Source organism: Sceloporus undulatus, chromosome 4, assembly GCF_019175285.1.
Source record: "Sceloporus undulatus isolate JIND9_A2432 ecotype Alabama chromosome 4, SceUnd_v1.1, whole genome shotgun sequence".
Taxonomy (NCBI): Eukaryota; Metazoa; Chordata; class Lepidosauria; order Squamata; family Phrynosomatidae; genus Sceloporus; species Sceloporus undulatus.
The window spans coordinates 9,513,331-9,522,548 of record NC_056525.1 but is presented as its reverse complement, the minus strand read 5'-3'; the positions used below and the strand labels follow the sequence as shown (position 1 = coordinate 9,522,548).

The 9,218-nt window shown below is 43.2% G+C and overlaps 1 protein-coding gene across 1 annotated transcript in view; it reads right to left on the bottom strand.

Moving 5' to 3' along the window:
• EEF1A2 (eukaryotic translation elongation factor 1 alpha 2) overlaps positions 1-199 on the bottom strand; it is a 72,153-nt gene extending 71,954 nt beyond the window's left edge. The window contains exon 1 of the mRNA XM_042463391.1: positions 101-199. The gene's annotated coding sequence lies outside the window, so the exon portion shown is untranslated. The remainder of the gene's footprint in view (positions 1-100) is intronic.
• Between the last annotated feature and the right edge of the window lie 9,019 nt (positions 200-9,218).

The following is a 9,218-nucleotide window of genomic DNA, read 5'->3' as shown; positions in this document are numbered from 1 at the left end:
TTTTTGGAAAAGGATGCACACAAACACCTCCCCCCCCCAAAAAAAAATATCCCCCTCTCTAAGCGGGAGGCTCTTGGGGCAGGGGCTGCCCAGCTCTTACCGGCTGCTGAGATCTCAGGAGGCAGAGGCTGCCAGCTTCTGCTCGGGAGGCTTTATGGGGCCGGGAGGGGTCCACCTATGGACGGGGAAGGCGCAATGCAGTCCCTCCTTCTCTCTCTTTTCCCCTCCCTCCCTCCCTCCCCACTACAGCATTGCGGTACAGAGAGAGAAGGAGGAGAGGGAAGGAGGGAAGGAGACAGAGAAGGAGGAGGAGGAGAGAAGAGGAAGGCAACTAGGTGATGCAAGGATGGATGCTCCTGACTTGAAAGCCAGCTTCCTCCTCCTTTTAGGGCTGGCAGGGGTCCCTCCTTGTAAGGGATGCCCTTCTTGGGGGGACTAGGAGGCATGTCCCCCGTAGGCCCCTTATTACAAGGGATGCCCCTGATTTGAGAGCCAGGAAGGTTGTCTCTTATAGGACTGGCAGGCATCCTTTGTTATAAGGAATGTCTCTTATCTTAGTGTCAAAAATCTTTTGCTTCATGGGACTAACAGGTGTCCTTTATTATAAGGGATGCCCCTTATTTGAGAGTCTCTTATAGGTCTGGCAAGCATCCCTTATTATGAGGAGTGCCCCATATCTTAGTGCCAAAAATCTTAGTGCCTCATGGGACCCGCAGGTGTCCTTTATTATAAGGGATGTCCCTTATTTGCAGGCCAGGAAGATTTCCCATTATAGGACTGGTAGGTACCCCTTACTCTACAGGATGCCCTGTATTTATTTGCAGGAAGGAAGCTTGCGGGGCCAGGAAGCTTTATTATAAGGGATGCCCTTTATTAGAGCACCAGGAAGCTTTCCACTTATAGGACTGGAATGGCCCTTCTCTCAGGGCTAGAAAGTTTGTTCCTCATAGGAGTTGTACTTTTTTATAAGTGATGCCCCTTATTGGGAGAGCCAGAATCCTGCCCCCTGATGGAGCTGGCAAGTGTTCTTTGTTATAAGGGATGCCCCATATTTGAGCACCAAAAAGATGGTTCCTTATAGGACTGATTGGTGTCCCTTATTATAAGGGATACCATTTATCTGCAGGCCAGGAAGCTCATCGCATACATGACAGACACATGTCCCTTATAATAAGGGATGCCCTTTATTTGGGGTTTAGGGAGTTTCTTCCCTAAAGGCGCATCCCTTATTATAAGGCAATCCCCTATTTAAGGGTTTGAAAGCTTTTATATAGACTGAACAATATACCCCCAAAAAAACCACCATATTTTGGGTGTCAATCCATAATAAAGACAGATGTAATTATGAAGGCAGACAGTACCCCCCTCTTGGCCATGGAAAATGATTGGGTGACCTTAGACAAGTCACACTCTCTCAGCCTCAGAGGAAGACAAGGGCAAACCCCTCTGAACAATCTTGCCAAGAAAATCCAGTGATAGGGTCACCATAAGTCAGAAATGACTTGAAGTCACACAACAAAAACAATACATAAAGTTCAGGATGATGTAAATTAATTCATTTAACATGTATTTAACTTGTTCGCTGCTTCCTGATTGTCAACTCTGCATGCCATGGATTGTGACTGTCCCTTATTGCTCTTTTGGAAATCTGGCAGAACGGTGACATAGAAAAGCAGAAACAGGATGCCCTGAGAATCTCTGCAATTATTAATAATCATTTATTATCAATCGGTTCACATAGCTCAGTCAATTAAATCCACTTCAGATCCTTTTAACCAGATGCAACAACATCAAAGGGATTTCAGTTAGCTAACAGTTTACATTGATCAATCAATTAAAGCTGCTTAACTGCTATTGTTGTTGTTTTGCTACAACCTAGTTAAAGGGACTTGAACTAACTCAAATCCAAGTTCACCATTCACTTCATCCCTTTAACCAGATTGCACTGATTATTATTGTTGTTATATTTTAGCTTCATTAAGGATATTTCAGTTAACCATGGTCCACATCAACCAGTCAATTAAACCCTTAAACCCTTTTTTGTATTGTTGTTCTTATTATTATTTTGCTAAAAACAGGTAAAACAATTTGAACTGGTCCAAATACACATTGATCATTCACTCAAAATCCCTTTAACCGGGTTGTAGAAAATAGCATATTATTAATATTAGGGGCCTAAATACCCTAAAGGCACCAGATCTTGTCTAATCTTGAAAGCTAAACAGGATCAGCCCTGGTTAGTATTTGAATGGGAGACTGCCAACACATACCAGGTGCAATAGGTTCTACTTCGGCAGAAAGAATTGGCCAAACCCTTCAGAGTATTCCTTGACTAAGAAGACTCTGTGAAATTTATGGGGTCACCATAAGTTGACAGGTGACTTGAAGGCATGCACACCCAAAGTATTAATATTAGTATTTTGCTGCAGTCTCATTAAAATCCATAATCCATATTGATCAGTTACTTCAAAACCATTTAACAAGGTAATACAGTAGCAATAAATTAGCAATAGCCATAGCAAGTACATTTCTATACTACTTAACAATGTACTAAAAATTAAAATCATGACGATGATGATGATGAATTAATTAATTGCTGAAACCCAATTAAAGGGATTTGAAATTACCCTAAGCCACATTGACCATTCACTTCAAATCCCTTTTAATGAGGTAGCAGCAGTTTTTAATAATAACAATAATCATTGTTCATTACTGTATTTGCTGCAACCCATTTAAAGGGATTTGAATTGCCTGTGTTGTGTAGACTTTAATGAATTGATCCTTCTGTTGAATTTGCTCCAGATTAGTACAGTATTTCTAAAGGACCCATAATCATAATTCTCATATAACCATTTAATTCCCATATAACTTCAAATTATAATATCACATGTGCAACCTAAATCTATTTACAAATACATTGTAAAGATTTGGCGAAAATGGGAGGTTTTAAAAGAAAAATTACAAATAATATATTTTTTAAAAAATTAAAATTAAAATTTTGAAATTTGATATTTGGAAAAACTTTGGGGCTTCTCCTTTCTCCTCCCACTGAGCTTCACCCCACTTCCACCATCTCTTAAAGCTTTTTAAAGGGAAGCAGGTGAATGCCACAGCCTGTTTCTTTCAAGAGGTAGGTGTCTGAAGAGCAGTAGTGTCACTCCTTCCACAGTCACCTGGTGTGCTCCACACCGGCTACTGACACCATTGGGTTTGAGCGCTGGACTAGGACTCTCTGGAGAACAGGGTTCAAATCCCTACTTGGGCATGGAAACCCACCAGGTGAGCTTGGGCAAGTCACACTCTCTCAGCCTCAGAGACAAACACTGTCTGAAGAAATCTTGGTATGTTTGTCTTGGGGTTGCCATAAGTCAGAAACAACGGCACACAGTGACAACATTGTGGTTATTACTGCTCATGTAATGTCCTTGCAGCTGTCAGAAAGCTCTGATGCCACAACAAACTACAGTTCCATAGCATTCAGCTTTGGAAGTTAAAGTGGTGTCAAACTGGATTATTTCTGCAGTGCAGATGCAGCCGATGGAGTTTCTCACACTAGAGAGATCCCGCTGAAAAATGGGATTTAAACTAGATTCAAATTTTTAAAAAACCCGCAAATGCAGGATGTTTATCACATATAATGATCCCCAAAATGAAATAACATGAAGTTAAACTAAACACAAAGCAGAGAAAAATGGCAGCTTTTTACTTTCAGGAAGTTCCAAAAGTAAAAAGCCGCCAGTTTTCTCTGCTTTGCATTTGGTTTAATTTTGCATTATTTCACTTTAACTGCGATGTTGTCTGATAAACTTTCCGCATTTGTGGGGTTTTGGTTTGGTTTAGTTTGGTTTTTTGCTTTAAATCCCATTTTTCTTTGGGATCTCCCTAGTGAGATAAACCTTATTGTCTCTGTTTTTTGAACAGTGGTTTCATATCATTCAACTACCACCATCATCATCATCTCTACTTTTTTCCCAGTCTAGGCTCCAAGGCAGCCTACAAAAGTATAGACAGATGCAATTAAAAATCCACATCATACAAAAGTTAAAAATACAATAAAACAATCGATAGTATTAAGATCAGTTAAAAGCATGGCCATTAGAAAGAAAAACAATATAGGCAATACAATGCATTAGGCAAGGCTTCTCCCCAGCAATCAGCTGTCAAATATTATGCAAATTCAACACATTAATCATTGCACTTTTTCTACCATTGTGTTTCAACTTCAGTGCCAGTACCAAGTTAAGAGTTCTTTTTCCCCAGCTGGTGTAAAGAGAGGATGACTTCTAAGCAGCATTTTATTCCCTTCAACCTGGGATTTTCCAGGTATTCCAGGACAAATGGCAATCCTAATATGGGAAGACCTGCTCCATCAGATATTTGTGAATTAACTTTTGTTAATTGCATATGCATCTTAAGTTTTATAAACCTTAAGAATGCCACAAGCAAGAGTCCTACTGTCATGAGCCACAACTGTGTGTGTAGTTCCAGGCCTCTCCCAAGGGTTCTTTTGATGCCAAACACTGCTCTATTGTACTGCTATAGCATAAGACTTATTGGTGGTAAATGATGCAGCAGGTTGTACACAGCTTTCAGTGATGGGTTCCAGCATCCACTCCCAGCCACTGGTAGAACTGGAACCCCAAACTAATTCTACACAAACTTATCTCTCAGCTGGCAATCAACTAAGATCCCCATTGCTGGACATATGTAGAGCCCTTGGGCTGAGATCCCCTCTCTGCAGGCAAGGCCCATGGAAGAAGAGCTCCCAAAGGTTATATAGTGCAAAATCAAATAAAGAAAATCAAAGTGTGCAAGTATGATCCATCTCTTGCCCTCCTCCCCCATAGCTATGGTACCTGTAGAAGCAGGTTAGCAACAGAGAAAAATTAAAACCCCCATCTATTATCAGCCTTCATATCCTTTCCCAGCCTCAAACTGCAAAGCAAAAAATATCCAGCCAGGTCACTAATACAGTGGGCCCTCCACATTCTCTGGGGTTAGGAGCACAGGACCTCTGTGAAAATGAAAAAAAAAACTATAAATAATTAAAAACACATTTTATAACCTGAGAGAATACCTCTCTAGGAATCTCTGTGTCCTTCGGTGCAACTCCGTGACCAACATCCAGCACATGTTGACCATAGAATTGCACTGGAGGACCTTCAAATGCCTAGAGAATTGTTTTCTCTAGGAATCTCTAGGTCCTCCAGTGTGACTGTATGGTCAATGTCCAGTAGAGCCGTGCTTCAGGACCCAGAGATTCTTTGAGAGAACATATTAATCAAATCCATGAATAATCAAAGCCACAAAAGTCAAAGCCACGAGTGTGGACAGCCAAGTGTCCAAGTTAAGTCTTTCATGTTACTGGACAGCTGTTTACATTTGGCTATGATGCCAATAAAACTGCCTGGTGGCAGAGGCCCAGCTAACTACACCATCTCCTGCATCCTTCAACAACCAGGGGGACTTTCATATTACACAACAATACTGCTATGATTCCACTTTAACTGGCATGGTTTCATCCTATGAAATCATAACATTCACAGTTTTGGAAGGAGCATTTAGAATTCTCCAAGAACTCTAATGCTTCATCAAACTACAAACCCCAGGCTTCCATAAAATGTAATCATTAAAGTGAAAACATAGTACTATAGTTGTGTAGTGTAGTGTGTAGTGTGAATACTAGCAAAATTCATTTGGCTGAGATACAGAAGAAGGCCTTCTCTGCTGTGTTACCCACCAAATGGAAAGACCTTCCCTCTAAAATCAGGAAAGCTTCTCTTCTGAGATGTTTCTGCCACCAGCTGAAGACATTCATTTGCTCCCAACTTTGCCAGTTATCTCCAGCAAAGCACTGGAGTTAGGGTTAGGGTTCCCAGGATTTAAGCCCTAGTTACTTTATGATTAGAAGAGACTGTGGCATCATCTCCCCCAACTCCACTCTCTTGTTCTCTTGGAGTTTAGCTGAAATTCCTGCAGTAATATAAGCAATGTTGATTTTCCCAGGAATTATATATTGTTATAACCTCTGCATACCCTTGCACTGCCCTGATTTGGCAAAGATAGTCCTGATTAATCCAGTTGCAAAAGAGCAGGAAAGGCCTTTGCCAGCCGTAAATGCAACATATTGAGATGATTAGGCCAGCTGTGCTGCTTTAAATTACCATGGCTAATGCCATGCCTTTGTTGTTGTTGTTGTTGTTGTTATTAACCTTTATTTATAAAGTGCTGTAAATTTACACACCGCTGTACATACAATCTTTTAATTAGACGGTTCCCTGCCCTCAGGCTTACAATCTAAAAAGACACGACAGAGAAACACTCCAAAATCTCCATTTGGCATGGCTTCCCTAACTTGTTCTGTCACTTTGGCGCGTTACAGACTGCCCAGAAGGGGCCGTCTCACGCCACCGCCGGCTGCAGCATCCGGGAACCGCAGCAGCCAAACGGTGTGGTTCCTGGACACTGCCAAGAAGGAGCGCGAAAATCGCGCTCCTTCTTGCTCCCTGGAAGAGACGCTGCGAGGTGCTAGTCACGCACACGCGGCGTCATTTCCAGGGCACGACGTGCGGACGCAGAGCGTCCATTACATCAAGATGGTGGCGGCCGTGTGGAACGGCCGCCGCCATTTGTTACAGACAGAGTCCCTAACAGGAGTAGGGGCATCTAGAAGAGACACCCCTTTTTTAAACTGGGATGTCCTGAGGACGTCCCAAATGACGGTATGTAACCCGCCTTTCTGTGCTTCAACCCCAGACCACCTTAACCATCCTGCTCTTCCCAATACTCTGAGAATGGTCTTAAACTAGCTTAGCTTTGCCGCTGGCTGTTCCCTTGGAATATAAGTGCATTCATCTGGGCACTTGCCTCTAATGAGGGCATGTGTGCCATGAAATTTGTAAGACATTTTGGGTTGGTGATGGCTTGAGAGGCTTCTGTGGACCACAGAAATAAGCAGGATGGCATTTTAGCCACCTTAGGTCTCTATAAGGTAGAAAGGCAGGATCAGGATCATCATCATCATCATCATCCATCATGTTTCCCACCCCTAAAATACCATTCCTGAGGATATTGAGAAGAACTTAATGGGTTTGTGTAACCACCTATATTCCTGACTGTTCCGTACCTGCCAACTGTCCCAGTTGGGCAGGCACTGTCCCAATGAATCTTCATTTGTCCCACCTTTTCAGACGCTTTTAAAACGTCCCAGTTTCCCTCCTCCTCCTCCTATTTTCCCCCTTTGTCCTTGGCTTTCTTCTATTACTGCAATCTGAGTTCAAATCCAGAGGTACTAAGTACAAAGTACTGTTTGGGAGATCAGGTTTTACCCCTTGGACAGCTCATTCAAGGTTTGGGGAGCATCAGATATTGGCAGCTGCCACCATCACTGTGCTTATCTACTCAGAATTGCCCCCTGCTCATGTTCTCTAGCAAATGGCATTCTTGAGGCACACATGTGGCCTTTTGAAGCAACACTACACATTTTCATTCTTTGTCTATTTGTACAGTATTTGTTTCTTTTCTGTCTCTCTGGACAACATTTCTACTCAACCAGTCCAGCAAGCCTGCAGTCTTGGTTTTATCTTTGATTCTTCTCTGTCGTGTTTCCCTCAGATCCAGACCACAGCCAAGGCTTGTAGATTCTTTTTATACAACATTGCCAAAATCCGACCATATCTCTCCGCCTCTACTGCCAAGATCCTGGTCCATGCCCTAGTGATCTCACGACTCGATTACTGTAACGTCCTCCTGGCTGGGCTTCCTCTTTCTCACCTCCTTCCTTTAATTTCTGTCCAGCGTTCAGCTGCACGCATTATCACATCCGCCCACCGCTGTGACCGTATCTCTCCTGTGTTGGCATCCCTTCACTGGCTCTCCCTCCCTTTCCGCATTCAGTATAAGCTCCTGCTGTCGACATTCAAAGCACTCCATGGACTGGCCCCTCCTTACTTATCAGACCTTCTTTCTCCTCACATTCCCACCAGGGCCCTCCGTTCTGGTAGTCAAGGGTTCCTGTCTCAGCCCAGGATTTCCTCTGCCCCATCCCGGATTCGCCCCTTTTCACGTGCTGCCCCTCACTCCTGGAACCTTCTTCCTCCACAAGCAAGAGCCATCACTTCTTTAACCAGCTTCAAAACGGAGTTGAAAACCATCCTGTTCAGAGAAGCCTTCCCAGGCATTGCATAATTGTCGCTTACCATCTGATGTTCTTTTGGTGCCTGTTTATCAAACCATTTCCTGTATTGCTATGGTGCTTTCTGCACCGCCATTTGGGACGTCCTCCGGACGTCCCATTTTTTAAAAGGGGCGTCTCTTATAGACGCCCCTGGGCCTAGTACAGACTCCGTCCGTACAAGATGGCACCGGCCCTTCTACATGGCCGGCGCCATCTTTGCGTATCGGACGCTGAGCGTCCGTATGCGTCGCGCCGCTTGTGACGTAGCGAGCGCGCCCCTGGCGCCTCGCTACATCGCAAACGCGCCGGAAAAAGAAGCTCCATTTTGGAGCTTCTTTTTCGGTCCGCGCGGGAGTCGGGCCGTGTGAAGGCTCCGGCTCCCCCGCGGACCTACTGGTCTGTACCCCGCCTGAGTATTGTATATGTATTATCCTACTTGAGAGTATGTATTTTCCCTGGAAGAAGATTAACCATCCACTATGAAGCCAAGCCCTCCCTCCAGTCCATCTGCCTTGGTCCAGGCCTTGGAGGTTGAGAGGAACTGCTAGACCTCTTACCCTTTCCCTCCACCACTCCCTTCTCCTTTTGTGCCATGTCTTTTTAGATTGTAAGCCCGAGGGCAGGGATCCGTCTAATTAAAAAGATTGTATGTACAGCGCTGTGTAAATTTACAGCGCTTCATAAATAAAGGTTAATAATAATAAATAATACTGTGAAGTCTCAGTTCTGGGGCAGGGGTGATATTAACAAATATGATGATGTCAGTGATAATGATGATAATTCATTTCATCAATAATCTTTCTCTATTATTCAGTGTGTTGTCCAGTGAGAATCAATATTTCTCCTCTTTTTAAATTTCCTTTCAACATCCCTGCAATTTTCTAAACTTCTAATATTAACTAGGATTTTAGTTACAAAAATTGACATTACTTGAAGCATGCCATATTCTCCAGTGATGCCTCCTGGATTCCTTTGTTCTTAGGCAGAATCCAAATCATTAATGATCCAAAACTCCAGTTCGTGATGTCTACTAGACTATGAA